Raw genomic sequence first — 7,045 nt, 5'->3', positions numbered from 1 at the left:
CCTTCATTTTGAGAATGAGTGAAGCAAAAAAAAAAAGATCAAAGATGGCCATGCATGAGCTTATATGTTTCTTGCGTGTGTATTTTTGCTCTTTCCAAGCATAGAACTCTGTGTTTATTGTGTGTGTGTGCGTGCGTGCGTGCGTGCGTGCATGCGCACTAGAGCAGTATTTCTCAACCTTGGCAAGTTTAAGACAAGTGGACTTCAAATTCTGGGAGTTGAAGTCCACTTGTCTTAAATTCGCCAAGGTTGAGAAACACTGCACTACAGGGGGAAAAAAATCAATATGCTGGAAGAAAAGGTCAGTGCTGGGAAAGTGGCATGAAACAGTCTATCTCGATGGACATTGTTTGCCCGGTTTGATGTTTCCTTCATCCTTGGTGTGAACTTCCAAATAGGCAGCCGCTTTCTCTTCCCTGGCTGGCCCTACAACAAATGGGTCTTCTTTTTCAAGATTCCTCTATTGACATTCTTGCATCTGGGTTGTCTTTTCCTGACTGCCAGCAGAATTGGGAATCTCCAAGCTGGAAAAAAAAATCCCTTGGCAAGATGACCAGAGGCCACCCGCTCTGATGAGAAGTCCTCCATTTACTTCTCAAGTGGGACAGATAAATGCTATTATGCCCCCTGAAAAGAGCTGCGAACACCTTCTCTTTCAGCCCTCCTCATTTGCTATCCGCCCGCCCCAGAGTTTCACTCCCCACCCCTTCTCTCTCCGACTTCAATGCTTGGGTGTAGCTTTAAAGTATCCCCTCTGCCCTTTTGAGTCTCCCAACACATTTACCCACAAGTAACAATTGAGACCCTCTTACGCCATTCAGGCCTTCCTTCTCTGCTGGCCTCATTTTGCCTGCATCTCTCTTGATCTGCCATTGTGGCCAAAGCTGTTTGCAACAACCCAATCCTCCCACGGAAGGCAGTGGTGGAAGTTGGAGAGAGAGAAAGAGAGTGACATAGAGAGAGAGACAGACAGACAGACAGACAGACAGACAGACAGACAGACAGACAGACAGACAGAGAAAGATAGAGAGACAGAGAGAGACACAGAGAGAGACACAGAGAGAAACACACAGTGGGAGGAAGAATAGGAAAAGGCACACAGTATTAAAATGCAGAATAGCAAATTGCTCTGGAGTGTCCTCCCTCTCTCCCTCCCTCCCCTTTTTTTCTTCTTCTTCAGAAGGACAAGCGAGGCTCTGAAAGGAACTATACATTTTGCTTAGTGCTCTTGAAACCGAGCATTTCACACCTGAAGCTTTTCTCTGGCTGGCCCAGAAACACCCCTTCAAAGCGTTTAATTGCCAATCGCTTCAGAGCGTGTTGTTGAAGGAGGAGAAGGAGTGAAAAGGAAGAAAAAGAAAGAAAAAGGGAAAGAAAGAAGTCCATTATGCCAGGCCACTCTCCAGCGGAGAACCAAACTACGTGGGAAAGGATCTCCATCTTCACTCATGGCCAACGTAGCATTTCAAAAAAAGAAAAAAAAAGGGAAGAAGGGGAAAACTGAAGAGAGATATACAGATAACTGACTGCCTTGTTATTACAGAGCTGACATCACTCTTACAAATCCAGTTTTGTGGGTTCTTTTTTTCTTTCTTTCCTTTAAAAGAGGAAAGTATACATTTTCCCTAATGATCTTTCCCTAGTTATCTGAAAGAATAAGGAAGATAGCTGAGAGGTACCAGATATATATAGAGAGGAGAAAATACCACACCTCACTTGGCTGGGCCTGAAATCGGATCATTGTTTCATCCGAAGTGTGATGGAAATAATACCTTCAGGGATTAAAAGGGGATGAAAAATTTTGGGTGACTTTCAAAGCCTAGACGTATCTACGATCAATCCAACTAAAGTCTTCATGTCACACCAACACCAACACCAAACGGATAGCTATTTGTCTGAAGCGGTATAGGGTTTCCTGCCTAGGCAGGGGGTTGGACTAGAAGACCTCCAAGGTCCCTTCCAACTCTGCTATTGTATAATTGTATCCATGATCATGCAATATGCTATTTCATGTTTCTTGTTTTCCTGGTTTAGAAGCACTAGTTAGGGCAGTGATGGTGAACCTTTTTTGGAAAGGTGTGCCAACATTGTGGGTGTGCATGTTATCTCCCACACCCACATTCCAATGTATCCCACACACCTACCCATGTGCGTGCGACCCCCCGCCCTGCACACATGGGAGGGATTCGCCCTCCCCAGGCTATGAAGGCTTTTCTATGGAGGCAAAAATGACTTCTCCTGGCCCTCCAGAAGGCTGAAAATTAGCTGGCCAGTGCGCACATGCACGCCAGAGCTGACAGTTCGCATGCCAGCAAATATGGCTCTGTGTGCCACCTGTGGCATGTATCCCATAGGTTCGCCATCACAGAGTTAGGGTAATCTTTAAAAAAATAACTACTACTTTGGGGCTGAAGTTGTAGCCCTAGTCATAATCTTAGGGGGAAAAACATTCCTTTTTATGACCCTATAACTCCTTAATTCGGGGTAGGGTTAGGGTGCCTGGATGGAGCTGAGCGTTTGCTGGCCGGATGCCCTTCCTGATGCCTACTCAGAGTTTGCAGTAGATAGTTTTTTCCCTGAACCTTAAAAGAGAAACATCTGCCACTATCTAGGATTCAACTCTCAACCTTCTGAGTGGGAGGCGAGCCTCTTCACCACTTGCCATTGTGCCACTCAGTCATAATCCTAGAAAGAATAAGGTAAAAGGTAAAGGTTCCCCTTGCACACATGTGCTAGTCGTTCCCGATTCTAGGGGGGGGGAGGTGCTCATCTCCTTTTCAAAGCCGAAGAGCCAGCGCTGTCCGAAGACATCTCCATGGTCATGTGGCCAGCCTGGCATGACTAAACACTTTCTACTTGCATTTTTTACGTGCTTTTGAATTGTTAGGTTGGCAGAAGCTGGGACAAGGAATGGGAGCTCACTCCGCTAGGGATTCAAACCACCGAACTGCCGACCTTTCTGACTGACAAGCTCAGCGTCTTAGCCACTGAGCCACCACTAGAAAGAATTTTTTTTGGGGGGGGGGGATATAGGAGAAATTAGCAAGGTGCCCACCCCATCCCACTTTAAGCTTTCGGAGTGTTTTCCAAATGCTGTGTGTTTTTCTATTGGGAATAATTAATTCAATATGTATCATTAGCTCCAATTGGACATGATTTTTTTTTAAAAAAAGATAATATTGACAGTTACAATACAACCGGCCAAGGCAAGTTTTAATATCCTCCTGAAGTTCGAAAGGGTGGGAGCAGATGTTTGGTCTTGTGACTTTCAAAAATGAAAGTTGCTGTTGTTAGGAGGAAAAATAGGGGAAGGGCAGAGCTTCATGTTTTCTAACTGTCACATTTATCAACTGCATGAAGGATCAGGGGCAGAGATTAATGGTGATTTCTCAAACTACTGCAGCCATTCAGAATCCCTGCAGATAATTCTCTCTTTCCCATTCAGGATTTCATTCTGGGGATGTACAGAATGTAAGCAAATTGTAATATTACTATGGAGTCTGTCATCGCCCCATCGGAGCCCAGTTTAGAGAAGGAGTTGAAATTGGGACCATCCAATGGGGTGGCACATTGCCCTTGGGATGTATGGAGGGGCCAGGGGCTGAGAAAAATGCTGTCCTGGGCCCCTCGGGCATTGGCCGAGAAGACTGATCAGCCGGAGAGCTGCCTGCTTTCACAGGCGCAAGGAAGGATTGGCTGCTGACTGGCAGTGGTGCTGATAGGCAGCAGATCTCCTCTGATGATGAGCAGCTACCTCCCCCACTCAATCCAAGGGCACAGAGAGCAGAGCATAGGCAAGCTTAGAGAAGGGCTGCAGGTAGGAGGTGGGATTTGGCCAGTTTGGACCGGTTCAGGTGAACCAGATGTTAGTTTTAATCTGGTTCATTGAACCAGTAGTTACAAAGACTGGCTGACCACGCCCACCCCACACCGCCCCTCCCAGGAGTCTCCACATGGCCCGTTTTGGATGCCAGGGCCCGCACAAAGGCTCTGGGCGAGTGAAAAATGGGCCTACCGGAACTACTGGAAGTCCGGAAACGGGTACATTTCTAGCCTCTGGAACCCAGGGGAGAACATTTCCACCCTCCCAGAGACTCGAGGAAAGCCTCCGGAGCCTGGGGACGGCAAAAACACCCTCCCCCCACTGTGGTGCAGGAGGGCGAATAGGTCACGCTGCCCATTGCCATGGCCACTGGGCAGAGAACCTGTTGCTAAAATTTTTGAATCCCACCCCTGGCTGAGAGGCTGCTCGGAGAAGGACACTCTACCCCCTCCTCACAAGGAACACCTGGATTGAGTTAGGGAGAAGCCGAGGGGAGTTAGTTTTCACCAGAAGCAATTGTTTCTTTTGGCTTACACTTCCCTGGTTTGACTTGTGCCTTTGCTTTGAGAACTGCCTTCTATCTTGTGCCTTTGCTTTGGCCTTGAGGACTATGCTTTGCCGAGTGGAGTGGACTTGGAACCCTGGGCCTTGCACTGTGAGTGTGGTCCTAGTCTGTGAACTTTTTTTTTGTTACACACAGGCTGTTGTTTGGGGGACTGAGTGTGGCTGTCTACAGAGTAGCGTGGGATGGAGACCAGTTGTTGGAGGGCTGTTTGTTGGAATATTTATTTTGAGCAATAAATGACTCTGTAGACATCTGCCTTGCCTTGATGACCAAGTCATAACCGAGTCTTTGGTGCTCTCTAAGCTAACTTGTTTACTTGCAGATGTTTCATTACCCAACTAGGTTAATATCATTGGGATACTGTTGGGGCACTGATGATGTTACCTAGTTGAATAATGAAATATCTACAAGCAAACAGCCTTGTTCAGAAAGCATTAGGGACTCCACAGTTCAACCTTGAGCTATATACATATTGTCTTCTATTGTCATTTTACTCTTTTTCCAATGAGTAAGAAAGAGTCTATTTCAATTAGAGAGCTTTGGTCAAATATGCTCTGGAATTTAATTTTGAACTTGATGACTGCCTTTGTACTTATTAAGGGCACAAACATCACTTGAGGGTGTTAACCAGTGGTGAAATTCAATTTCTTTTACTACCAGTTCTGTGGACGTGGCTTGGTGTGCATGGCAGGGGAAGGATATGGCAAAATCCCCATTCCATCCCAACTCTGGGACCAGCGAGAGGTGGAATTTGTCGGTTCTTCAAACTACTCAAAATTTCCGCTACCGGTTCTCCAGAACCTGCTGAATTTCACCCCTGGTGTTAAGCTGTGTTAAGGCTTCCCATATGCAAGCTGGATAACAAACTGAGTGGATTACAAAATGGCAGCAAAATGACAAAGAAAATTCTTATGCGCCACGGTGGTGCAGTGGTTAGAGTGCAATACTGCAAGCTACTTCTGCTGACTGCCAGCTGCCTGCAATTTGGCAATTCAAATCTCACCAGGCTCAAGGGTGACTCAGCCTTCCATCCTTCCAAGGTGGGTCAAATGAGGACCCAAATTGTTGGGGGCAAGAGGCTGACTCTGTGAACTGCTTAGAGAAGGCTATAAAGCACTGTGAAGCGGGATATAAGTCTAAGAGCTATTGCTATATTCTTTGCTGTCATCTCTGGTCCTTCGGAAGTTTGCAAACTAAATATGTAGCCGTATCATATTACAGAGAATTTTGGTGTTGCAGAAACATCTTCACCTATTCTTCCTAAACACATTACTTTTCAGACAATCTCCCATGAAGGAACTACCCCATTATCTGGGGCAGAATGTTAAAAGACGTATGAATGAAATAAAATTGCAACAGATGTTTGCAGCAAAAAAAAAAAAGTCATCCGTGTAAAAATCCCAATCCTTTCTTTAGCAGAATTAGGCTGCAATAATGCATTCTAACCACTGCACCACCGCAGCTCATAGCAATCCATCTGGTACCACACCATAGACTAAAAAAACTATTAGGTCAAACGTTTAGGTGGCTGGATCTTTGTCCAGCAGATAAATGAAATGTTATCCTTAATTGGCAGAAGATGAAACCTCTGGTATATCTTCTGGTATAGAATCCGATGGGACATTGATTTGACTGCAACTGCTGAACATGTGTATTCTTCTGGAATTTGATAATATATGAAACATGACACGTAATAGGATTGAGGCTTCAACAACCTTTGAGAGCAGACGGTTGACGCAATTTCATATTGCCGAACACATGCAGAAACAGTCAGGCAAGAGCGTCCAGTCGCAGCGCTCGATTTGCAAAAACCAGGCCCTCTCACAGTCTAAATGCAAATTCAAGATGCCATGTTGAAAATAGCTTCCAGATGGGGAGCCCCCTTAGTCTCTTCCAGCATGAATAACAAAGGTTCCTGAACTATCCCACGGATGAGCAAATTGATCGTGGCATGAACATTCACAGTAGAACATTTGCAGCTCTCTGCCAAAGCCACAGAAAGCTATGCAGTTTTAGTGTGTCAGTGAGCACTGTGGCACATGCCTGAATAGTTGTTTTGTTGCTCTTTTTTTAACCATTTAGTTATGTCTGATTTTTGGTGGCTTTATAGACCTGTGATGACAAACCTATGGCACATGAGCCAGAGGTGTTCTGTAGAGCCCTCTCAGTCCAGAAACCAGAAGCAGCCCTTCTGGTTTCTGGCGCACACATGTGCACCAGCCAGGTGATCTTTGGTGTGCCGGAAACCCAGAAACCCGGAGACCCGCTGGCCGGCGTGCACATGCGCACCAGAGGGCAGGACAAGAAGCGACAAATCAAGGAGAGAAGCAACTTAGAACTGAGGAGAAATTTCCTGACAGTGAGAACAATTAATTAGTGGAACAGCCTGCCTCCAGAAGTTGTGAATGCCCCAACACTGGAAGTCTTTAAGAAGATGTTGGATAGCCATTTGTCTGAAACGGTATAGGGTTTCCTGCCTAGGCAGGGGGTTGGACTAGAAGACCTCCAAGGTCCCTTCCAACTATTCTATTATTTTCTATTCTATTATCTTCTACTCCATTATTTTCTATTCCACTCCATTCCATTCTATTCATTCTTTGGATCCATCAATTCTAACTCCATCCACCAATAGAATTATATTTGAAGTAACATGGCCT

The sequence above is a fragment of the Natrix helvetica genome (genome assembly GCF_964273705.1).
Source record: "Natrix helvetica genome assembly, chromosome: 12".
Classification (NCBI taxonomy): Eukaryota; Metazoa; Chordata; class Lepidosauria; order Squamata; family Natricidae; genus Natrix; species Natrix helvetica.
Note: the sequence above shows the minus strand (reverse complement) of the source record.